Consider the following 26101-nt stretch of genomic DNA (forward strand, 5'->3'; position numbering starts at 1 on the left):
GAAGTATAAGGCTATGAATAATCTGAGCACAACCCTCCCCAAAAAAGGAAATAAAATAAACGCAAAGGGGAGAAGAGAGGAATTCAAACAAGCAGCATCCCTATGATAACGACAGTGCTGGAGCATCGCTGTAGTGTAACCGGGCTGTGGCAGGCGATAACATTCTTCCCCAGAGGAACCTTTAGGTTTATGACAAATCAAAGATGATGCTCAACAGCTATTTGATGAGCTCTGCAACAGCTGCTGAGGTCTGCGTGCCACTGCAACACAGCTGGAAACGCACAGTGCCGCAGCATTAACTGGATAATAACTCAGCGCTTGCCAAGCACTGAGTATCACTAACTTTTTCTGATGAGTTATTTGTGTCCATAATGATCTGTGAAACTCTTTAGGAAAGATGTTCTCTGCAAAGGAGGATTTATCTGAAAAGGAACTCCCTGCCACTAATAAAGTTGTCTGCCCTCAAATCAGACTCAAACCCATGGTGCGGTCTTAAGGCAGTTAAATGTTTTCCCAGTAATGGAAATTTAAGGAGTTTTTAAAAGAGAAAAACAGGGCAAATAAATGAACCACTGAACCTTTGTCTGTCAGGAAGGATGATTTGCTGGGGGAGCAGAACTACCACATGCGCATCACAGTATGATCAGGGATGAAAAATTTTACATTATTGGAGAGCCATTTTTGACGTGGAAAAAAAAAATCCTAATAGTGCAATCACATCTTGATTGTAAGACATCATCTGCTGGGAGTAAAGGCTGGCACCAGTGAGCAGGACCTAGGGAACAAATTGTGTCACAGGCAGTTCTAGTTCCTTCAGTCCTGCCAGAGAAAAGCTGTATCCACTTCAGTGCAAGAAACATGAAACGCCAGGCTGCGTGCAGCCATCCTACAGGGAAAATAAGGGGCAGAACCAAGCTTGTTTCTTCCCCTTGCTCTGTCATGCTGGAGTGAGTCAGGAGGTGTAGGGCACAGTGAGAGACTACTACTCTACTCACCCTTGCACAGGGACAGGTCAAGCCAACCCAGCTCTCCTACTTTGGCTTTTTTTTGGATAGCACAAGAAAGTCCCTGGCACAGCTCTCAGCTAAGACATCACTCCTGTCATTGAGTGATTGCTCTGTCCAGTTATGGGAGCATCTCTCAGCTGGTGGTGGAACAGCATCACAGTTGTCGTCACCATTTCTGGAACCAGGATGCTCTGCAGCTGCTATGTTCTAGGCGAGCCCATGAATCACTGCTCACAAAGAGGCGACAAGGGAGGGTATAGCAGATGAAGGCGAGAAGGAAGTCAGGGGGCACATTCCTGTCTTTGCCTAAATAAATGAAAGATCAGCTTTCAGTCCAGACTTAGTCATTCACACATTGCCACACTGACCAGTCTTTTCCTGTCTCACACATACCAAAGGCATCTGCCTTAACGAATGTAAATTAAATAAGAATCACTGCTTTCTGCTTCATTATACTAATGCCTAGAGCATGAAAAGGTGGGGGGTATGAAACCCAGCTGAATCTTACTCTGATTTACATCAAATGCCATTTGTATTTTTTCCTGGCTGCCTGAGATGGAGGGAATCCATAGAATGAATATGGGGGGTCTTTATTGTCACCAAAGGAGCAGAAACACAAGAAAAGAGCAGATGGGAGAGAGTGAAAAGAGGGAAAGAAAGTATTTCAAAGTGAGTTTATAGCTGTTGCTTCTTGGACATTTCACAGGTTCACACTGAGCACGTATGCTGAGGAAGGAGAGGAGGTTTCTACAGCTAACAGCAAAGCCTGTGATTTAATTCGAGAGGTTTCTACTGCTCCACAGCAGTTCCATGCACTGCTCTGTAACAGCCTTTTAGGCATAATGATGGCAAGACTCCCCTTTTAGCAGCACTGATTTTGCCAGCATTAGAGGGAAAGGACTCATTTTAATGGATCTCAGCATGTTTGACATGCCTAGTCTTTTACTGAGGGTAGGGACAGTGCCCACACAGACTGCAAAGACAAAGGCAGGGCATCCCCTATAGACTCCTGCTCATGTATCAGTGAGCAACTGCAAGAAGCCTGTTGGTGCAGAACACACACATACACACCCCACAGGAGCTACAATGCTGAGAAGAGCTGTATTAGCCGTATTCTCCATGGACAACCTGATAATAACTGCACAGTGCACAAACTCCTCTTATTCTCCTCACGTGACATCCTGGCCATGCCACACTGAGCTCACATGGAGAAGGCAGCAATCAAGCAGAACAGAACAATATCCAGGCTAGTTGTATTGTCTCCCCAAGCAGTTTCAGTGGTAATCAGGCCTTTTATTCCCTTGTGCATGATGACCGATCAGGAGAATACATGATTTTCAACTCCCAATTTTATCCCAAGTCTTGCGCTGGCTGGTCATCTCTTTAAAGTGCTAGTACCAATAGCTGCACAAAAATCAGTTCTGTTCTGGTTCCTTGGGATATGAGTACCAGTGTGCAGTCTGATCACCTCTTCTTCCTAATAACTCGGGAACTCAGGAACTACTTTTAAGGCATACCAGAAAAAAGTGGAGGTTTCCAGGATAATAAAGTTCTTACAGACTTCGCGAACAGAAGCTCTGGAGAGGACATAGATCTAGCAACTCCAGGAAAAGGCTAAAATGTGAACTCATGACTTATTAAACTAAACCACATTGGAAATAGCCTTATATATGAGACTTAACTACATTCATCAGGGTCCACAACAAGCCACAAGACACAAATTTGCAGGAAACCAGGCTTAACTTCTTCCAGTATTCATTTGAACTAAAGACTGAGAGAAGATTGAAAATCTGAACAATAAAAGATTTACCCTCCATTCCCATAAAATACATAAATAAAAACAAAATGAACCTCTAGTCACTTTTTCAGTTTTCAGGCTCTGTAAGACAAATCAAATCTTTCCAGGCCTAATCTTACAAGGTCTGAAAACCAGTGTGGCAATATGATACTTGGTTCAGTGTCTGCAGCTTAACTGTAATTAAAACATTAGACATAAGACTGCAAATCAGGGTAGACACAGCTCTGCCTGGGGTACAGAAAGCAAAGCCAAAAAGCCAGATCAGCCAATGTAATTGCAGAGAAACTGCCATCCCCAACATAACGTTTAAAAAGCATCTGTTTCTAAGGACCGTTAAATTAATAATCATGAAAAACAATGATTTTTCCAAAAGCTGGTTTTCTTCCCACCATTAATTCAGCTTCTTGGAACTGCTGAAGAGATGTGGATGAGAATGGTGAGCCTCACATCCTACGTGTGCCACGTTAAGATGGTGCTATTGCAGAGCACTACAGCACTCTCTGTCCCCTCACTAAATCTGCCTTGGGGACAAATCTATCCCACACTGCTGGGATTCTGCCAGAACCACCACTGCAGACCGCAACAGTGATAACGTTGGCATTTCTGGTACTGTGTTAGATAACGTGGTTTAAGATGCTGTTATTTCAGGCTTCCTGAGCAGATCTATCGCTCAGCTCCCATTTACACTGTCACTGATGGAGCGGTTACCCGCAGGGAATAAGAGCTCTGAAAATCTCTCCATGCAGACAGGCCCAGCGAGGCCTCCTCCTCATGGTGATTTACTTCACTGCAGCAATGAAAATTCCTGTCTGGCACCAAGTGCCTGACTGCAAACTTACCACAGCTCCAGGGTTAGCAGAGTCAAAAGGTCACAGTATTTATTTGTTGCTCTTCCAAGATCACTTTCCCATGAACTTGATGGATTCTTAAATGCCTCCTATTGCACAGAAGACTGTGATTAAACTGACTCTTGGTTCAGTTTGGGATCAGAAGTGTTTTCTTCTAAAAACTCATGCTTAGATTCACTCCTCAGACTCTTAGGAGTTCTAAAAGTGAACAATTAATTTAAAACTAAAATATGTAAAGGTCTTCTTTTAAGCAAGTATTATGACTGCAGAAAATAAATTACTCTAATTCTTAATGTAACACTTTGCCCAGCAGAGGAAGAATTCCTCGTACAGAAACTTCAGCCCCTCTTTTTCCTCTCTCTATGTTAAGACATGGAAGAAGTCAGTGCTGCTCCCAACGCTGCTACCCACTTTTGTGCTGTTGCATGTTAAACTCAAATTTCATACATGTTTTCTCAGCTAATAAAAGCGCTTCTCTCTGTCTCTGAAGTCCAGTATTTTGTAATTTTTAAGTAATATAACAGAACATGGTGATTTTATACAGTCTTTCCTAACTTCCTATTCTTCATAAAGCTGCAGTTCCCGGAGCCATGTTGTTACATGACATTCTCATTACGCCAAAAAGAAAAAAAAATGCTTTTAGTGCTCAGGGTAGGAAAGAGAAGATTGCAAAGGTGAATACTGTAAATCCAAAACCAGATGAACTCTAGCTATTCATGTTACACCAGTTTAAGGCCTCAGCCATTTGCCAGAGGTCACCACTGCTTTCAGTAACAGACTGAGTAGAACATGTGGCTGCGCTTAAATGCAACAGTTTACACTCAGAGACTTCAGTTCATGCCCATCATCCTCACTGGTCTGAGCTAAAAGATGGGTTTTGCACAGGAGCTGGAGGCAGCACAGGCTTATCTGCCCCTCTGCCTATTCTACTGTGAAACAGGGGCCCTGGCAGACAGGGCAGGGCTGACAGCTTCAGCCCCAGTTTCATCAGCCCTCATTTTGGACCCCAGAATTTCAAGCAAGCTGCTAATGCTGCCATGGGATCCAGGTTGAGTGTCCCTCCCTATGCAGCCACCCCTGTAATCCCTGTTCCCTTATGTCCCCTGTACTCCCACTCTGGCCTTCCAACACCCCTCTTCCAAACTTACTGACATTCTCCCCATCACAAACTCTCTCCCACAGCACCAGCCAGGACCCTCACTTTCTCTCCATATAACCTCACTAGTGGCCAAGCTGAATGCACCTCTCCACTGTGCTGACAGTCCAGCCAGCAGTCACCCACTGCAGGACTAAGGGGACTGCTTCTCTGTGGAGGCAGTGATTTGGCTCTCTGTCCTCCACCCATCCATAGGACCTTCATTTGCCAGTGGCAGCAACACTTTCTGTCCCTGTTCATAGGAATATCTGTGCACAAGGCACCCTTGGCAGCAGTGATGCAATGTGTCTCCAATTGCTCTGCAAAAGGAGCAAAGGGATACAGATGTTTGCCACACATAACCTAGTCATAGTTTAAACTCATGAACTTTGGGGTTTATCCCCCCCAAATACAACACTTAACATCTACTCCTGAGATTGCCTTTCCACCCCAAACTCATCAAAATTGATAAGGCATGAGGTCTTAAATGCTAAAATGGGCACATTCCCAGTGGGAAAACAGCCGTCCCAGAAGTCTCAAGCCTGGCAGGAAACTCCAGCCTTCCAGCTCAGAGTTATGTGGGACAAGCTAAATGATGCTACTCAGCAACTGTTTCCCAGAGAAATACAGTAAGGGCCATGACAAGGCCAACAAAGGCTAAAAATATCCCAGAGTTTAGCCCACGCTCCACATACTGCTTCACTTAACATGCCGTAATTAAGGCTTTTTGTACACACACAGCAATGTATGAAGTTCAACACCGTCACACAACTGGGAACAGCAATGCCTGGGAGACAAGAGACAAGGGGATAGCAGTGCTGTTCAGCACAGAAGACAAAACAGAGTCTCAGGGAAAAGAGCAAATTGAGAAGAATACCTCGGAAGGAAAAGTTCTGCTCAAGGGGTGCTGGGAAGCTGGCATAAAAATTCATCTGTTTAGCTGGATCCCAGCAATTGCTGAATGTAGCTACCCTCAACATTTTAAATTCTCTCTGAGTTATGTCTACAAATTGTACTTATTTGAGACTGTAAAGCATCTGTTTAAAGCAAGCTCTAATTTGAGACATTTTGATAAGATGATGGCACCAAATTCCAAAGTGCTAAAAACCAGACAAAAATCAAGAGCTGAGATGCTGCAAGATTTGACATTTTTCATGTAGCAGCAAGCCAGTCTGACACTCTCTCATGGATCCCAGCATGCTGTTACTACGTGAAGCTCTAATGCCACTGATAATAGCTAAAAAATGGCAGCTATTTTTCAGGAGCCAAATATAAAATATATATATGAAAAAAAAACCAACCTTGAAATGCCTTTAAACAAAGTTGTTGAAACCTCTCCTTTTGGTCCTTGAATTCCCATCAGGTAGACATCCTACCCTCCAGGTAACCCCGGCTGCTGATTAATGAAACTTGGCAAAGGGTAGCAAAGCTATGCCAAAGGCAGCACAAAATCCCAAGTTTCTACAAATCCCAGAGGTGAAAATGCACAGACAACAAGAGCACCCCTCAATCATTTCCTGACTTAACTTAGCTACAAGTCTGAGACAAGAGTGTTCAAATAGGCTATGCTTTTTCCTCTGTGTTCCTGACAATGTCTACACATTCAAAGCAATCACAGCCATCTCTAGTGTACAATTACTGGCCTTTTACAGTCTCACCTTGTCTAACTTCCCACCACAGACCACAGCTCTAGTCAGACACTACGTGCATTCGCAGTAAGTTTTCCTGTAGTTGCCTGAATCTCCGGCTCCTGTAGGAAACCTGCTGTCTGTAAAGTTAACAGGCATGAAAACATTGGATACAACTCTCACGTAAGCTAAAACTGAGCTTTTTTGATCATTAGTGTTCATAGCACCTAATCATGCTACTGCTAGAATAACTAACCCTTTATGCTCTGCAGATACTGGCTTAAGCTGTGAAAACCAAACATCCAGTCCAGACATGCTGGGTGTTCATGTTCTGCATCACATCTCAGTTTTTGTGCTTTGTTTCATTTATGATTAAAATGTATTAATCCATCTGCCATGTGATCAGAGAATCTACGCTTTGAATGGCTCAAAAACCAAAGCAGTGTCTCTCCCAGGGTCCAGACACCCCTCTGCAATAAGATTCAAAAGACAATATACAGCGAGCAGCAGCATCCCAGCTTATTGCCTACAAACAAGCAGCTTGGGACCACTGGCACACAGATAGGTCAGAGCAACATACCGCAGAATTGATCAGAAATATCCAAGGTGACCTTAAACAAGCCTGCCCAGGTCCCACGTCTCTCCCGGAACAAGGAGGAATGCTTGCTCAGCCATGGCACTGCAGCACATGAGACACCCCCAACAGACCCTATGCAGCAGAGAAGAGAGGCAAGCCAGTGTCAGGGAGGGAGTGTAACAAACTGCCTGCATATGAGTGCAGAGCTAGTCTGGGTTTGCTGCTGCACTGTGGTAATGTTTCCAGAGAGGCAAAGTCCAGGAAAACCTATTGAGATGGGTTTACACACACCCTGACAAGTGAGTCCCAAAAATGACCCATACATATTTCCCACTCTGTGCAAAGCCACTACACTTCATATCAACAAGAGGGTGCAAGGGCAAATGGCTTGCAGACATTAGAGCAATTAACTTTCATGCTGTTTGGCTGCCTGCAAACAGAAAGCTTTCAAGCAGGAATCCTGAATAAAAGTAATTTATTTTTTTAGTAAACTAAAAGGGATATTTCACAAAATACATCCTGTGTGTCATGTACTATATATAACATGTACCATGTATCATAACAAATCCATGCTTCTCCCAAAGAAATGCTGCAGTCCTATCCCTCAGTTTGTTAGCTGTCCATGCCTCATAGCAATTTCCATTGCGTGTGGTAGAGAGTAGGTGGTGTGCATGCACTGTGGCAGGAGCACCAGAACACTTGTCAAAGACATTACAGGAATATGCCTGGAGGCACCAGTGCAAAACTCCTAGCCCCAGTTCTGATTTTGATTTCCTCCTGTGACCCTGGTTAAGTGTGTATATGTATGTGACAGCTTTCCTACCTGTGCAGGACCCCAGTCCCTGCGGCTCTTATGAAGATCAGCTTGTGTAAGGCTCTTAGGAGAAAGAAAATAAAGTATTTCCCTTGTGTCTGCACAGCTGGCTGCAGGGAAGAGTCCTGGGCTTCTCAACACAAACACAACCAGTGGTTTCTGCAGCACTGCAACCATGTTCTATGGAAGGGATCCAAAAAATGTATTTAAAAAGAAAAAGAAGAATGAAAGGCTTCTGGGAATATTTTTTTAGCCAGCACCCTTGATGATGATGCTGGGGGCTTGTGCTCTGCATTGCCTTACAGGATTATTCAGAAAGACTTCAAATTCCCTTTTCCTGTATAAAGGAGTGAGACTGGGAAAGCAAAAATACAAGACTGAGACAACAAATACAGAGAGAAAATATCAGACAGGGACTATAAATGAAATGTAAAGTGTTAAGTGTCTAGGGAGGACAGGGCAAGAGGGGAAATAATATTCCTGGTATGAAAACCAGAGAAAACCAGGGGATAAGAAATTCTTATATATCAGTGTGCGAGCAGTAGCTCCTCTGGGATGAGGTCTGAAAGAATTAATTCAACAGTGAAGTGGGAAAAAAGTAATGAAGAAAGGGCTACTGTGGCATTTACAGACTGCTCAGAAAAGTCATGGTGGAAGTGCTAATGAAGTGTACATTGTTAATTACAGTTGAACTAGTCCTTCCACACCAAGGTGTAGGATCACAGAGCCCGAGGAGATGGGTTTGTTGACCATCCCATCACAAGCTTTAGGTAAAGAGAAGAAAAAACAGGGAGCTCATAGAGCAGGTGATGAAAAAGGCTCTCAGGCTGAGTGATGAGGAGAGAAAGAGGGATGCGTTAAGTTGCTCCAAGTCAGCATTGAGATGCCAAGCCTCTCCTCCCCATGGAGCTACACGCCGTCCTTGCCATGACGGCTCCATGGGCTACAAGTGCACCAGGATAAAAAGTAACAGTGCATATCCAAGTGTCACTTCTAGTACCAATGACACAGACCCACAGTTCGTTGGGGGTCTCATGTTCAGCACACAGGCATAGCATGAAGTTGGCTGAGCCGTACCCCACAGACCAAGGTCCAGGCAGCCAGAGATCAGGAAAACACTGATCATTCAGATGGCAGGATAACAACATATAGCACTGACAGAATACCTGTGTAAGTATGAAGGCAACTTCTCTCTATCACTAGGTGACAGATTAGTATTTGTCCTCATTATATGGGGAAGAAACAGAGACACAGAAAGGATACATGATTTGTTCCACACAGCAAAAGTGAACAGCTGAGCAAGGAAGATGATGACTGATAGAGTTAGATGCTGATTTTTCCTCACACTCCCTGTTTTCTTCTCTTATCGGTTTTGCCAGACTGCAATGCATTCATGCTAGCAACTATGGGGAGAAAGTACAACACACAAAGCTGCAACTGGGCATTCATATTGGTAACAAGTCTATCCAGCATTGTGATAGCAAACTAGCTGCTGAAAGGCAAAAGTTTTTGACAAAATACTACACATTTCATAACTAATCTTTGGATACTAGGAGCTAGGACAAGACATTTACAAAGGACACGGCTTATTGCACACACACACCCCACACACAGCAGCACATTTTGGCTAGTGTCAGAACCAGCAGATATACAGCCCTGCTAGGAATCCCAGTCCATGCTGATTTTCCTCAATTCCCACCAAAATCAGAAAAGAGAAAGTGGACTTTTTACTGACTGATACATATGAAAAGGCAACTTGAGACAATTTAGTTCCTGGCTGACATATCCTGCTTAGGGGCTATGTTCAAACCAACAAGAAAAAGAGAATAAAAATATTTCCTCCATGGATCTTAACTTCTCTCCCTTCCTGTAATACTTTCAATGTGCTTGCCAGATTGGAAACCATTTCTGGCCAAAATGTCCCCGCCAGGAACAGAACAGAAAATGAGCTGTCTACTAATAGATATCACCTAATAACAGGGAAAGGAGCTAATTCACTTGCAGTTCATACTGGTCTATCTGAAGGACCTGGAGAGCAATACAGTCAGAAGGTGAGTTCACAGACCCTAAGTACTGGTTTGAACTTCTGATATGTCCTTCACTGCTGAGCATTAGCCTCACTGAGGGCTAACACTGGGTGCCGCATCCACCTTGGCCTTGCACTGTGTGAATTCACCAAGCCTCTGGTGCCCACCAGCAACTTTTCAGCTGTGCTCTTGTAACTAGTTCAAACTCAGCCCCAAGGACAAGCTGGTTATGTTACCAGCAGTACTGCAGGTATAAGCATAAGTCACTGCTGTAGCAGAAGTGAGCTGATGAAGGTCATTAACTTCTTGCCCTGAAGCTCCATTGCATGCCCAGTCCAGCCTCATCTCGCAGCAAATTGGTCGTTCCACTGCAGAGCTCGTCTCTTCTCCCATCTCTGAATTAGGCTCAGTTCCCCTTTCAGCTCCCAAAGGGATGGTGTATGTATTCCATGGCCTTCAGCCACACGGAGAGTTTAGACTGCCCAGAATTTGTAGGGTCAGGAATCTTGGCCATTTCTACGTTCACATAATGAAAAGGAAAGGAGCGATGCTAGATCCGGAGACAGCTGCACTGCTCTGGAAGGGAACTGCAGAGAAGCACAGCTGCTCCTTCCCCACCTGACAGTGGCAGCAGGCAAGGACCTGCAGGCTCCTCAGGCTGCCCACAAGTTCCTGCCCATTTTGATATGCTCACACCTCATATCCTTCTGCATTGGTATAACTAACTGCCGAAAGCAAGCACCGAAAGAAAATCCCACCCCAAGAGGTAAAAAAGTTTTCCAATGAACAAAAGCTGCAAAAAAGGCTGGGTGTGTATTAGGGGACAGAGAAGCACACATAGGTGGCTACTATTTCTATTATACTATTCTAAATAGTATATTATACTATTCCACTGAGCTCACTTTGTTGCACTCCCTCCTTTTCTGTTCCCACACTTGCTGGGAAAGCCTGACAACCTATAAAATCAGTTCAGTTCCCAAAACCCAGCAGTTTTGTAATCATTTTTGCAAGTCAGGTAGAGGCTTACAGTGCTGGACAGGAGGTACTCCCAGACCACTTGAGAAGCAAAAAAGATTCAACCCTCATGAATCTGGAGGTCTAGAATGAGCTCCAGAAAATTTACACATTTCCCTACTGAAAACCAGTCTCATCACCAGGCTACCCGCAGAGCAGCTGCTCCGGCCTCCAGCCCTCCCTGTGGTCACCCACAAAAAGGGTGGAAACCTCAGGGAAAATACCAGTGGGCCTGCTCAGAGCATGGAGGCAGCCCTGTGAAAATCAGCATGAAAGGAGCTATGCAGCTGCCGGTGGGTTTTGCTAGCCATGGTCCCCAGGGCAGGGGGAGAGGCTGTGGGAAGCACAAGCCCAAGAGCCAGCTGGGAAGAAAATGAAAGTTCCCTGATGGTTAATTTGTCTTCAAGCAGGGCAAAATCCACCTCCCTCCACGGGGTAAAGGTGAAATGCAGCTCCATGCAGCTCCATGTGGCCATGAGAATGCTGCCTCAGCACACACACTTCGACCTCTCCTCTGAGCATACGAAAACTATTGCGCCTTATCGGCTCTCCTCCACTAGAAAACTCCCTCAATCCCATGCTGGGGATTTAGGAAGAGGTCAGGGAGGGAGAGTTTTACATGCTGAATCACTCCCAGACAAATCGTTTCCTCATTATACATGGCAGCCTCCCACGGACAGACAGCCAGAGGACTCTCTGGGATTGTATTAGGTGCCTTTCTCTTGCTTCTCTTCATTTCCCCCATCATCCTTCTCTCACTTGAAACATTACAGTGTACGGTCCCACTGAAGAGGGTCTGGGGATTCAGGAGCACTCAAACAGTCCGAGGGGCCCAAGGAAGGCTGCAGCACAAGGGCCCGGTATAAATGGCTCTAGGCTCAGCAGCTCCCACCTCGCACTCCCAGCCCTTTGCGGGACTTGCAGCCAGATGTCAGGATCTGGCAAGCCCACAGCAGAGCTGCCCTCCAGGCCTGTGAGGCCATTGCTTTGGCACCCCAGTGACTGTGCCTGCAGGTTAGGTGTACACGCATTCACTACATATACCCGCGCCCTGGGTACGCTGGATGCAAACCAGAAGCCACGGAACTGTTTTTGCACAGAGCATCAAAGAGGAGTTATTTAATAAGCCCTGAGGAGGCACTTAGCTGTGCACCATGCCAAAGCTCTGGTTACAGCCGCCTGGCTAGAGCTAACTTGCACCCAGCCAGCCAGGAGTGTGGAGGGATGGGGGTAATTCCCCCTACCAAACCGCACTGGCTCGTGTGGGGGATGACTCGTGCTGGAAGGAGGCTGAGCGCCCGTGTCTCCTGTGCTGCAGTGCTGGCTGCCTGCACAGGCAGGGTGGGTGATGAAGGAGCACGAGCTGCGGCTGCAAGCCCCTCCATGAGGCCTGGGGTGATGAAGAACACACTGAAACTTCACACTGCAGTTTCTGATGTCAGCAGAGCAGCTTGATGGCATTACAGCAGCATTACTGTGCATTGCAGGGGGGTAAATTGTTCCTTATGTAACTTTTATTTAACATAGCAACTTCCTTTGTAAATCATGCTGCTTGGGCCCCAGTTGCAGCAGGGACATTGAGGATGGAGGCTGTGATAGAAGTAATGCCAGATCCGAATCAAACACACAAACCCTTCCAAGGTCCATCAAAACACACACAAGGGCCTTACAGGAAGGCTGGGTCCCACAGCTCGCAGCACATGCTTGGGCCACTTCTGGTTTGTTACTTGGACATAGCGATTCCCCTGCAGAAGAAGGGCTGGGGCTGTCACACAGCAGTACAAGGTTTCCATTATTCCTGAAGAACAGAATAGTGGTTCTCATGGTGCCTCCCCACTCAAATGCCTCAGAGCTACCAAAATCATTAGGGTGTCAGGGAAAACAGACATCTTCTCTACAGACTCACGATATCCTAAAAACTGGATCATCAAAGCTGGCCACTGGCCATCTCTCTGTGTCGTCATTTGTTTTCTGCTACTCTCTGTGCTCTGCTTTATCTTGCTGGGAAGCAGCCACCCTGCAGAACTTTCTTCTGTTTCAGAAGTGTTCAGCAGCAAATTACAGGCAACCCCACAATGTCATAACAGGTAGAACAACATGCAAGGGTGAGCTAGTATCACTGGACCATTCAATATTCAGCCACAGCAGGACATAGGGATGTATGACAAACTATGTCAGGTTGCAGTTTGGGGGTGACTTGTGACCTTAAGAACCCACAGCCTCTTGGTGAGGTGTCCAGCATGAGGTCAAATTCAAATGGTGACTGATCTACAGATTTGAAAATCCCATCTCAGCCTAAGGATTCCTCAGAATCTTACTAGAGGTGCTGTGGACCTCAGCAAGCTCCAGGTCTGGAAAATGAAACAAGAACTGCAAGTGGAATTTTGTTGCTTTGAAATGACTCTGTTATCTGGAATTTGCACAGCATGCACATAGTTTCTCCTATCAGCAGAGCACCTTGTTATCCCTCATGGCTGATGTGACACTGCAACATCACCGTGCAGAGTCCTCAACTCCAGCATACGTCAGCACAGAAACGTCTAGCACAGCTGTGAGAGCTCTCCCAGGAAACCAGAGAACCCCTCTCCTGCAGGCACCCACAAGGCACAGCCCCGATCCTGTATCTAGTAAGTACCAGCCTTCCACCCTCTGATTTTGTTTGGCTCAGGCCTGAATCAGGTCTGGCTGTTAGCCTGGCTTATTGTTCTAGTTTTCCTGCAGCCCATGGAGTCCCACTGTCCAGTTACTGCATTACACAAAAGACAAGACTGTAATTGCTCTGAACAGCACATGCATTAGAAAAGAAAGGAAAAGGCTTGGGGAGAATTATCCTACAACTGCAGTACTGAAAGGACATGGAGATAAACCAACTTACTCTGGGTTACACAAGCAGTCTGTGGCACAGGCACAAATTAAATCAAAATCCTTCAAATCCCATGCTAGTGCCTTTACTACAGGCCTTTCCTCTCTGCCTGTGAAGGAGTGCCTTCACCTTTCAAGGGCAAAGCAAGGAAAATGGCAGTACTGCTTTGTTTCCTTCCTACAGCACAAGCAGAAAACGAGGATTACAGCATAGCCTTAGGGGGACTGAGGACAGAGCACTTGGAATAGCAGTGCCAAGTGGGCAGTCTTTTTTGGCAATTAATGAAGATGTGCTATAGACCAGACACCTCCTGTCCCCCAGCAGCTGTGAGCTGCTTCCACCTCCTGAACTGTTTGGACCACTTGCCCATTCCCTCCCCACAGCATATCTGGCAGAGTTACAGAGAGGTGGACACTTGGGCTAGCAGAGCTGATTTACCTTCACTTGCTTTGTTTCTCACCAATGCCTGCATCACTACAGAACATCTGCTTCATGTTTTGTAGCAGCTTTAACTTGGAGCAATGCTGAATGCTCAGTAACTGTCTCTTTCTTTGGGTACGACAGTCAGGTTCCAAAACTATTTTTTATTCCTAATTCAATAACTCTGCTGGGCAAATCTGAAAGCACAACCAAAGCAAGTAACTGCTGAGACTCTGTGTGTTTTGAGAGAGTCCCCATGCAATCCTCACCTTTCAGTTTCCTCCTTGAGCAGCAGGACAAAAAGGAGAAGATGAAGTCGACCTTTCTAAATTGGAAGGCTATGATTTGTGACCACATCTCTCCTCCAGCACAATGCAGAAACCTTATTCTTAAATTCTTAGTTGAAATTTCAAATCAAGAAAATCAAGTCATAAAATCAGAGCAGAGACTGACCTATGCATCCCTGAGTAACCTTTGTCAGGGCAAGATATTTCAGATGATGACCACTGTCTCTGCTGACGGAATTAAGCAGCCACATCTTGATGTTTCTCAAATATAAACCTTGTATTAGAATCACATGAACAAGCCTACTCTAATAATCTGGAAATGAAACACAGCTCCTCTGATTTTTGCTTTGATTTCCATTCTGAATTATCAATAAGGCAATAAGGCAGATATCATAATGTCCATCTTCAGAATGCTGCAAGTCCTGATAATAAAAATAAGTAAGCCAGTTTCTCTGTGAAGTCATAAAGAACAACACTTCACTAAAGTAACAAAGGAATTGGCATCCTGCATTCTCCACCTGACCTCAGACTGTCTTTCTACAGAAAACAGACTGTTTCCAAACAAAACCACTTTCCAAGCCTGCCACAACAGCCCTACTTTGTCTTTAAAAAAATTTCTGCATGAGTCCAAGCCGCCTTGTGCACTCCTGTACTGCTCATCATACAGACTGAACTTGAAACCAAGCAAGTTTTCAAACTTTGTTTTGAGATACCAGCTTCATACAATACAAGGGCTAGAGGCAACAGCCCCTCCAAGTGTAAGCCAGCCAGACCCAAGACTTGTTAGAACCCTTCTATAAAGAAGCCCAAGTACAGCAGAAACAAAGAGCTTTGATTTAAAAAGGGAAACAATCATGGCAATGAAAATCTCAAATGCCATCAAGTCATCAGTGCAGTTTTTCACATGTCACTATGGTACTAAATTACTGTTTGGTATACAGGAGATGAGTTGAGGACTGTGTCTAATTCCAGTCCTAATAGTCGCTCTTTATACTGAATTCAGTCTTCATTTAAGGAGCTGCAGTTTTAACAATTTACATTCAAGTATACCAAGTCTCTATTTGGCTTTTCACGCGGCTTGAGGCATATGTTAAATAGGATCATAATATTTACTTACCTCACCAAAGTGGTGGCAGACTCAATGTACCAACTTGCATTTTAATGCAATATGAAAAGATTGTCTGAAGTAGTTTCAGGCATTATCTTGAACTCCCCTGTTCAGTTTTTAAGGAACTAAAAATCACAAATTTTTGTGATGTTCTCTCTACTTTGTTCTGCACAAAAAGGTAACATACAAAAGGTAAAAGCATTAGAATCCTAACAGCCCCAGTTTCAAATACTGAAAATTCACAGCAGAAGCAGGCTGAAGGTAACGTAGCTAATTTCTTTTTCTTTTGTGATTTGAGACAGTTAATGAAGAAAAAAAGGTATTAAAAGTTCATCAATCACAGCTTTGACAAAAGAGAAAGAAAACCATGAAATTTTCCATTCGTTGCTCTATGATCAGCATTTATTACAACATTCAGGTGGGGTTTGTAACACAGTGAGTTAAAAATCAAAAAGACAAAACTGTGAGTTCTTGGTTAATGATGATTCTTCAATTGGTTTGTCTGCAAACTGCTTTGAAGATGTAAATGATTATTGTAATCATTAAAACATTAGTTATGACTTTGCTGGAAGAAGTTCAGCACAGTCAATCCACCAGGGAGGAACAAAACAGTCTAGCAGTTCTGAAAAGTCGTATACCAAGAAGTGCCCACAATGTGCTCTGATCCTGGACACAGGTGGATCTTATTCAGAGACTGCATTACTTCAAGCGCTAAACTTAGTGTGCATCCATGATGGGCAGGCCTAACTCTCAGACAGCCATTTTTATCCTCATACTTACAAGCAATATTTACCCAGAGCTCTGCATTACTAGATCTGTTTTCCATGATGGGAGATGGATGGGAAACACACAAAGCACACAGTCATCAGGGCAAAAGAGTTAAAGCCATACCTGGATAACCCGAGTCCCCCAAGTCCCACCTCAACACTGTGAGCGTGTAGGCTGTGCTGCCTCCCCTGGGTCACACCAGCAAGTTCAAACATGCAGGAAGCCTTGAAAGAATCAGTGAGCATTTGAGCTCCATTACTGAATGGGACAGAGCCCTACAGGAAAAAAAGGCAAGTGCCTTCTGCTCAACAAGGCGACAAGATTAGGAGGACCATGCCTCATCAGCCACTCTGACTCAGATGTGAAAAAGTGTCTCATGATACCTGAATCAGTCTCTCCCTGAGTGCTCATGAATCCTTTCACCCACCTTCACTCACCACTGGCCCCAAAGTTCTTTACTTATTCTTTATTTAAACTTCTAGTAAAATATTAACATAGGAGGACTCAGAACAGAAGTCAATCAAATAGGAACCATTCACTTCTTTCCACGCCTTTCCAACTACAAATAACTTCCCCAGTGTTCAGTCAATGTCCCAAACACTTCTCCCTTTCTTCAGGAAGCACCTGAGTAAACAGGTGTGTCTAACAGAATGCTCTGAATGTCAGCAAATCCCCTGGGAAGCAGATCATGGCTAAGCTGCTCTGTTTCACAGTTGCTCTCTTTTTCCATTCTTGGGTGAAGATAGGATTCATGAGACCCGGCAGGCAGTGTGGTCCTGTGGCTCGGGCAAAAGATCAGAAGCACCAGTTTCCTTTTCATATCTGGGTTGTTGACCTGGGATGTATCAGCACAGGCCTGTGAGCCTCCACCTCCCAAAGTACGTTCACCGTTGAAACAGGAAGCTCTTGGGAGAGATACTTATCTATCTAAATGAGGGAGGAGAGGCTGCAACTATATCAGGTGATTTAGGAGCACAGTGTTACAGTGCAGGAAGGCCAGAAGGGCTGCTTATGCCTTTTTAGCTTTCTTCCATCCCAGAAAATCCGCAATTGTCTGAAGACATCTCTCAGCACATGCCTGTAGCCTGTGTATTATAGCAGGTCTCTGGTCTCTGCCAGACCTTCCCAAGTAGTGCCAAAAGAAGCATAAGCACTAGAAAGGCTGAGAGCTGCATCCAATGACCAAATAATTTCCATCTGTGACTCAACAGAGGATTTGAACTGAAGGCTATTGAAATGAATGGCTGGTATCAGCCATCCACTGCAGGACCTGCATTGCTCTTCCCACACTGCTTTGACCTCAACTGAAGGCATTTGCAATTTTACTCCTACAACGGCGTGGATTAATGATTGATCACGGACCTTCACCATGAATCTCCAGGATTCTGTCAGCCAGTGTCATAAACTTAACATTATCTAATTGTAAGTTTTCCCATTTAATTGCAATATACACCTGCTCAATGTCCCTCTGTGTGTGGAAAAGCATCATACTTCATTTAAAAAGCCCTCATTTAAATTCAACAGCTAGCTGCACAGATTTAACCATTAAACTGATTTATGTTACATAAAAGATCAAACCAGATCGCACCTTGTGGCCAAAAAACCATAAAAGATTTCTGTAAAGATCATTAATTCACATCCCTGGGCAGTTAGTTTAGCAGTAAATATGACTTAGATGACTTTATCCAGTTAACCTTAATCGATTTGTTATTATGATTAGTCATCCAAAATAATACAAAGGTGAGAGGGGAAGGTGCTATAGTTCAGACCCTGGTATTGAACAGCCTAGTGGTGTTCCACACTCCTGGGCAACAGGCATCCATCCTCTGCTGGCAGCCCAGGGGATCACAGTCATCCTGTGCTGGGTAGGGAGAGCATCCCAGAGGTTGGGCTTTGCTTGATCCTTTTCAGCGGCTGGCAGGAAAACAGCTCCTGCCACCGCAACACAAGAAAGAGAGGAAGACAAGGGCAGAAGGGGACAGCAGGCAAGGACAGCCCATTCGCCCCATACTAGGAGGAAAGCTGGCCCAGCTGCCCATATACCAGCTTGAGATTTGGCAAGGTTTTATTTGGCAGACCCTGCTCTGTCACAGACTTCCTGATCGACCTTGGCCAAGGTATTTCATCCTACCATATCTCAGCTCCCCAGCTGTTAAGCAGGGATGACACTGCTTCCCTCTCTCACAGGAGTGGTCTTAAAGTTTGTGAGGCATTCAAACATTGCGGTCCTGGGAGCCATAAAAATTCCTTAAGCAGGCAGATCCATCACACTTGATGCTCCATTCTCCTCTTGCCCCGGCATGGCTCCATTGACTTCAACCCATTTACTCTGCCACAGAGGACATGAAATCAGAGTCAGGCCCTTGATCTGGCAAAGGGATTGCCTCTTCCTCGGAGTCACTGCAATAACCAGCAGAATGGGACCCAGTGGGGACTATAGCAACGTAAGTGATCATCAGTACTAAAGGAAATAGGCTCGTATCTTGGCCACCACAGTCATTCACATCTGCACGAAGCACATTATGCTGACAGTTCAGCACTCCCTGTGCAAACTGCTGATATCAACTCCCTGGCTTTTACACCAGTTTGGAAACAGAGGGAAGAGAAGACGAGAAGGGGCTTAAATCTTAACATGACTTATACTGCTGGTATAAGTCAGCAGTAAATTCATGCAGTGAATAACATTGATATAAAGAGAAAAACAGGATTCAAGCTGTTTGGGCGTCAGCTCCCCAGCCTCAGAAGGGGCAGAGCCTTGCTCCTGTCACACGGCTGCACTTGATATGCAGTCAGCGTATTGGTAGATCATGACTCCCCACATGAAGGGGCTCATTTTGTGTGCATTTCTTGTTCTGTGTATTCACGCTCGCCAGGGCAAGAAAAGCTCTTTATCCTTCATTTTTATGCTCAGCTGCATGATTTTCCAGCCTTCCCCCATTGTGGACTACTTCTCCTTCCAAAATGCATACATCTCCACCTCCCAGAACAAGGACTCCAAACTCACACCTATGCTCACCATGGAGCGCTGGACATTTCCTCTAAACCTAGCTCCTACTTCAGGAGGCTTTTGCTCTGAACAGAAAAAAAGAGCATGATCAAAACCAGTCAGTAAGGACCTTTTCACTGACCCCAGCAGGCTTTAGTTGAGGTTCTCAGTGTTCAATTACTTACAGTTATTATAACTAAAGAAGAGGCTTGAGCATACCTTGCAACCTGCAAAGCTGCTAATGTGAAACATGGCACATGAGAAGAGACAGTGTAATTCACCTGGGAAACTTAACATGCTAATAAAAATCCCTTCCTTCTACATCAGTTGTCTTCTCCATGAACTTGGCTGCATGATCATTTGTTCTTTGATATATGTTTAGCTTTCTACAAGTGAAGAAAGGGGATAGCATACAGGAAACCTCTGTTGCTATGATAGTAATTTGCACTCTTCTGGATCTGGCCGCAGAACTGTGGCCAAAGTAGTATTATAGAACTCAAATAGCCTATCCCCACTCATAGTGACATTCCCAAATCCACAGAAATAAGAGCACCAATAAAGTCAGAAAAGAAAATTTGATTAATTTTAAGGAAAGTGGAGCCTGACTTTGTGCAGCATTCAAGAAGCACGTGATTAAAATTAAGCATATACCTAGGGGCCATTGACTTCAGTGGCACTTATTCATGGGCCTAAGTTATGTCTTGATTTGGGATGTGAAAGCTTCAACATTAGAAAGTAAATGCACAGAAGACTTTTCATTTTCATGATTAAAGACATATCACATCAATCTTGTATCAACAGGGAGAATTTATTTATAGAATATGATATTAAATCTGAATTCCTTTCAAATAGTGAGAGTTTTTCTGTTACATTACACATCCAGGTGCTACATGTGATTTTGACAGACAGGCTCATCTGAGAGATGCCAATTAACAAACACACTCAGAAACAGAGCGTGACAAAAGTCACAACATCATCAGAGAAGGAATGTGTTTTCTCTCACAGGAGGAAATAGCAATGAGGATAAAAGTTTGTTCATCTCCTCCAACAATATGTGAATAGCTCCCCTCAATTACCCCATTGCTGTTTCAAGAACTATAAAGAGACAACACAAAGAATTTCAATAACAGGAAACAGGATGAAGAAAATATTATATATTATATTTCTATTTTATCAATACATCTCTATTGTTACTAACAAGTCAGAGAGAGTTAAAACTCAATAAAGAGTCTGTTGAGTTTTTATCAGTATGTTTGCTTTTAAATTCATTGGCGTGCTTAAGCGAGCTGGTGAGTTCCACATTCGTTCCCAATCTGCTCTGAAGGAAAGGGGCCAGCAGCAGGGCAAAACAGGCAGTGTCTGGCACTTCTGCTTATTTTCAGATAGAGTTTAAGGTAGGAGTTGAGACCTGGAGGGCGTTCCAAAATACTGATCTTGAATTTCTACATTACTTTTCTTCTTGGGAGGATATAATGGTGTCTGTCTTACACACTATGGCCACAACCCTGCACTGAATTTTTTCAGCCTTCATGTATGAAAATGAGGATGAATTTTAGGAGGATTTGGCTTAGAGGTCACCCTGGCCACTGCTTAATGCACACAGTTGCTGTTTAATGGAATGGAGAAGAAAATCCTACATGCTTTCTTATTCTATTAAATCTACCAAGCAATAACCATGCAAAATGGAACTGGGACCTCTTCACTTTCTGAAAAGCGCCAAGTGCTAATTAGTGATTTCAAACATCAGAAACTTCATTTAACATCTTTCCTGGAGGACTAGTGACACCATGCCTGACTGAATAAGCAGGAACAACTCTCCTGCCTAGTCACCATTTGCCAACACTAAGTCTTTCTTTAGGACTAGACCTGCTCAGACATCATTTCTTACACAAGATCTGGCAAGAGCACAACATGCCAAAGGCCATGACTGCATGCTGCTGATAGGTGAAGCTTTCTGTCCTAGGGGTAACCTAGAATTGCCCAACTCACCCCTCGTCATGTCTTTGTAGACATTACCTGTTGCTGACTCACATCCTGCCAACGAAATAACAATCTCTTACAGGAACCAGCTCTGATCCTCAAGTTGCTTCCTACAAAGTGCATATAACCAGAGGATTCCCAAAACCTCATCTACAGCATAAGGTACTGCAACATATGTTTATGCTACTGAACAAAATGATCAAGAAGCTTAGCAATTCAAGTCTTTTTTTATATATTGAGTCTATATCACAATATAATGAAAATGTTTTTAGCAATAAAGCAATCAATGTGTTTTCAAGTTACTTGATGCAAGTCCCCTGGATGGTTAGTTTTTCTTTTGATCTCAGTGAACTGCCTTTGAAAATTTCCTGTTTCTCAGAGAGAAAAGAAGATCCCATTTGGATGGACATCTTTAATTTACATCAACCTTCTTCCTTGTTTTGTCAATCTCAGACAAGGGTAACAGTTTAATTGCTGGTTTTATTCGTATAATAGATGCCAATGATAAGGTGTGTGTTATACTCCTATGTTTTAGGCAAATAAAAAAAACAAACAGATCACGTATACCATCCATGTTCCGCTACCCAAGGTAACGAGAAATTGGAATATGCCAGGTAACAGGAAAAAAAAAAGGATAATGAAAATAGTTAAGAGACACCTCGCTACTGTGAGTCAGCACAGACCCAGCACAGCCAGCTCTGAGACAAGGCTGAAAAGCCCTGCCTCCTCCCAGCCAACTCCCCATCTCTCATTAGGCTGAGCTTACGTGCTCAGTCTCCACACTGGTTCTGTGCATTCACTGCATGTGAGCAAATCCTTCTGGCCCTGGGGGCCAGGGGTGCTGCAGTCACAGAGCAATCAGAGCACTGCTGGTTTGGACGCAGCCCCAGTCTTCTTTATGAGTTCCAGCTGTGCCAGAGCCATCGCTGACCCCATGATCAGCATGGTGGTTACACCATAGGTCCTCCTGTTGTCTGTGGGAAACGCAAGTGTCTCATGGGCCACGCTACTCACACCTGTAACACACTTATGGCCTGAAAGAATCTACAGAGCTACATGCTAGTTTAACAAGCTTACTAATGTACTTGGCAGACATGAAAATGTGTAGGATTTAGCGTTTTTCTTCTTTCTTTAAATCTGGAAACACTTGGCAGATGCAATTAATCTTGTGTGGTCATCTCTTCCCACGGCTTCATGCAGCTACTTAACGCTCTCATCCAAATTGCTCATTCGATGCAAAGTTCCTCTTCAGAGGGTTTTCTTCCAATTCCCCTTTTCACCCCCTCCTTCAAATGTTCTTAAAGAAAGGACTTGGGCACCCTGGACTTCAAATGACCCTTGAATGCTGCACTTACTTTCACAGCAGGATGCATCAACTGCTTCCTCAAATAAGTCTCAAGCAGACATTTTGTTGATTGGAAAAGCAAAGTCTCCATCTGAGGGTAAAGGGTATGTCACAAATATTAGCATAAGGACAGTGAAGGCCCTATATTCTTGCAGGGAAGCAATGTTCGCCCTAGGCTAAAGTCTGAATTTTTTGAATTTATATTGCATCTCCTCAGCTGATCTTCTGGAAAAAAGGCCGATTGGATTTTACAGCTCAACAGCTAATAGGATTCTACAGGATTTGATAAAGAAAGAAACTGCCGTTATAGGTTTAACTATCCTGTAACAAGAAATATAGAGCTGTGTTAAATTTCAATATTTTATAAAATACTTGCAATGAAAATAGAGCTGCAAATCCCTGTTACGTGTTATAGTTTAAAATGAAATAACGGGATGTGTGGCTGTGCTGAACCCCATGCTGAAAAAAATAAGATAGCCTATAATTTTATACCCTAAATCTCTGACATCTGCAGTATCTTCCACTCCAGGTGTTCCCTTTGCTTTGGAAATTTGGATGAAGAAAAAGAAGAAAATTGGGACTCTGCAAAAGCTTAATCCAGAACCAAGGTAGATCAAATGCATTTAGGCACTGCTGCTTGCAGAAATATCCACTGAGGTGTATGGCATACTAATAGACCCTGGGCTGATAGTGCCAGTTATCCTCCTCTGCAACATCTGGACTCTCCCCAGGCATGTGTGAGCCTCTTTTTATTTAATACCACTGATGCTTGCAGACAGGGATGTGGCAGCCCCAGCTTCTTCCCCAGCATGGAGAGTTCTCACAGGCAGCCAGCACTGCAGCTGCCTGGAGACAAGTGCTAACACTACAGGGGAGCAAGAGCTTTGTGGTTTTACCAAACTGGTTTTGAGGAGAACGAAACTGAACTACTAGAGAGGGAAAGAATCAGTAAAGATTTGTATGCAGGCTGAAAGGTGGGATTGATTAGAAAGGAAAGAAAATCTTGAAGGAAGCATAAGAAGGACCACAAAGCCCCAGGCAGGCTAGATACTGAAGTGTAGATTGAGTCCAGGTGATTTTGACAGCTCTCTACAAACAAGACCCTTAGGAAGTTAGGTCCCTCCTGATGAATTGACTAGGACAAAAAGAGCTTCTTTGCAAATTGGACCCTGCCAGAGAAAAGCCAGGTAGGTATATGACAAAGATCCTAGGCAAAAGATCTGACAAGTCAGACTCAGGAGCCAGAAGCTAATTTATGATGGCAGCAAAAAAAAAAAAAAAAAAAAAATCCCAAAACCTCTCAACTACAACCTTGGAAGCAACAAGCTTGCTGTGCCAAGCATCATCTCCTAGATAACAATCTAATGAGAAATCTCTCCCCACCTCCCTCCCCTCCTCTGTGTGTGCATCCCTTTGATGTACAGCTGCAAGGGCTGGCCAGGTGCAATCTGCTTTATGGAGTAATATGCATATACCTTTGTAAAATATTCTCAAGAGTTCAGATGAGCCTGGGTTTGATGTTTTACATCTATGAGTTTCAGCTCCTAATAGGAAGCTCAGCTGCTGCTGGCTGAGCACATTCCCTCACTTGGAAGGCACTGTGCCACCCCTCTTCAACTTGCAGGCACCTGAGTGAAGAAGTTGAGGTATAGGACAACCCTGCATCTTTCTGCAAGAAAAGGCTGGCCAGGGAGTGGGCTCTCAGGGACAGGAAGGTAACTGAATGTAATTTTGCAGGGGATTCACTCACAGTCTCTCTGAACCAAACCTGCGGGGTTCTGTCTGTGAACAGAAGATTGCAAGGGGGGAAGGGGCTGGAGATTTTTGATGTGCTGGCTGCAGTGTTCTGGGCCACTGTATACAGAGGTACTTCTCCATCACTCGGCTTCCAAGAAAGGCCCGGATTGTCCTATCTTTGACTCCTTCTTTGCACAAGTCTAGCCATGAGCTGCAGAGATGGTTTGGATGATTCCCTTCTCTTAACCATGCAAGGACAAGTCTGTTTAAACCTGCCTCCATCCCCAGGAGTGTCTGGAGTGCACTGCTGGGCAGAACCCCAAGACAGCTCTCAACAAGCTAGGCTGAGCCTTGAGAGCAACATAACCACTTTTTATTCGGCACCTGGGAGGAAAATAACCACTCCGTCAAGCTAATGCAACCTGCTTCCAAGGAAGACTAATTAACCCAGAAAGACATCAAACTAGTGTCCTCACCTGGCTCTGGATTGCTAAACAGGCACCTCCAGGGCTTACATGGTGCAGAGCAATATATGCGTACAATAGCATATATCATCTGCTGCTGCCACAGCTGAAACCTCCTACCTGAATCACAGGTGGAGACATACACGCTATCCCACCCACCCCACGACACACATCCAGCAAGAACACAGGCAGCATTCAGAGACACTGTCTACAACTCAGAGACAGCAGAAAGGTAACAGTAAGACAGATGTAGGAGGAGGTCATTATAACACACCCAACTGCTCAGTGCTCATGATGGTCTTGCTTACTGGAAATATTCTCCTCTGTTTGCACATGCCTCTCCTTGGTCCTTGACTCTCAATCAGTGATAGCAGTAGAGAAGTGCCTGACTCCAAAGCCAAGTTCTAGCCCCACAGAATATGTACAAAGGATCGAGAAACACCCATTCCCTTCTTCCTTTGCCAGGAAACTGCAGAAGCTGGATTCCATCTACAGTTTTTAACTCTCACCACACACACAACAAGCAATTTCCAATATACATGCTCATTACGCTCCACTGGAGCGTACGATAAAGTAAAGGTAAGCGGCAGCCAGAGGACTGTCTGCACACAGCAGCCAATGATGGGGAAGCTGTTCTCAGCTTACAAAATCGACTCAGACACTTCCAGAAATTCACATCAGATATCCACCTTCTCCAAATGGATAATAAATACGTCTGACCCAATAATCCAAGTGTTATCTGTGTTTCAACTACCAAATCATACAATACAGCTACACACCTGATGTAATTTTAATAACATAAGACCACAAAGAGCAATGGAGCACAATGGCAAAAGCAGACAAGGGAACATTGATTTTCAGATTGCATTCCACTGTAAACATCAAACTGCTGGTGGCTTATCTGAAATATAAGCAGACCTAAGCGGTGCAAAGGAGGCTAAAGTTCATGCATTTAGGCTGAACAGCGCTTAATGTGCCACCCCCAGTGAATCCTGCAGGCAAGCTGCCTCTGGCAGCCATAAACAGATATTCTTCATTGAGGATCAATACCACTTTAACTACAGTTGTACTAATTTCAACAGCTGGAATTTGACAATGTTCATGCACATGTTATGCATCACAGGTTCCTGCCTACAGGGAGAAAATTTCAATTTCTTTTACCACAGATAATTTTACCTGAAGACCTTGACCAAACTCATCATGCTTGTGTAACTGAAATTTTAACATGTTCAGCTTAACATGTTTTAATGTGTTCAGCTCTCACTGACTTCCTGTAATTCTAGGAAGCTCTTTAA

The 26101-nt window shown here is 44.2% G+C and overlaps 1 protein-coding gene across 5 annotated transcripts in view; it reads right to left on the reverse strand.

Moving 5' to 3' along the window:
- Nucleotides 1-26101, reverse strand: part of SEMA5B (semaphorin 5B) — a 277220-nt gene that overhangs the window by 212792 nt on the left and 38327 nt on the right. The window contains exon 2 of one of the 5 annotated variants that reach the window (XM_061468923.1): nt 4897-5108. The exons of the other annotated variants lie outside the window; for them this stretch is intronic. The gene's annotated coding sequence lies outside the window, so the exon portion shown is untranslated. The remainder of the gene's footprint in view (nt 1-4896; nt 5109-26101) is intronic. 5 annotated transcript variants of the gene reach the window in all.

The sequence above is a fragment of the Pezoporus flaviventris genome, unplaced genomic scaffold (assembly GCF_033815535.1).
Source record: "Pezoporus flaviventris isolate CSIRO_AGI_PZ_B2104156 unplaced genomic scaffold, CSIRO_AGI_Pfla_v1 ptg000001l, whole genome shotgun sequence".
NCBI classification, from domain to species: Eukaryota; Metazoa; Chordata; class Aves; order Psittaciformes; family Psittacidae; genus Pezoporus; species Pezoporus flaviventris.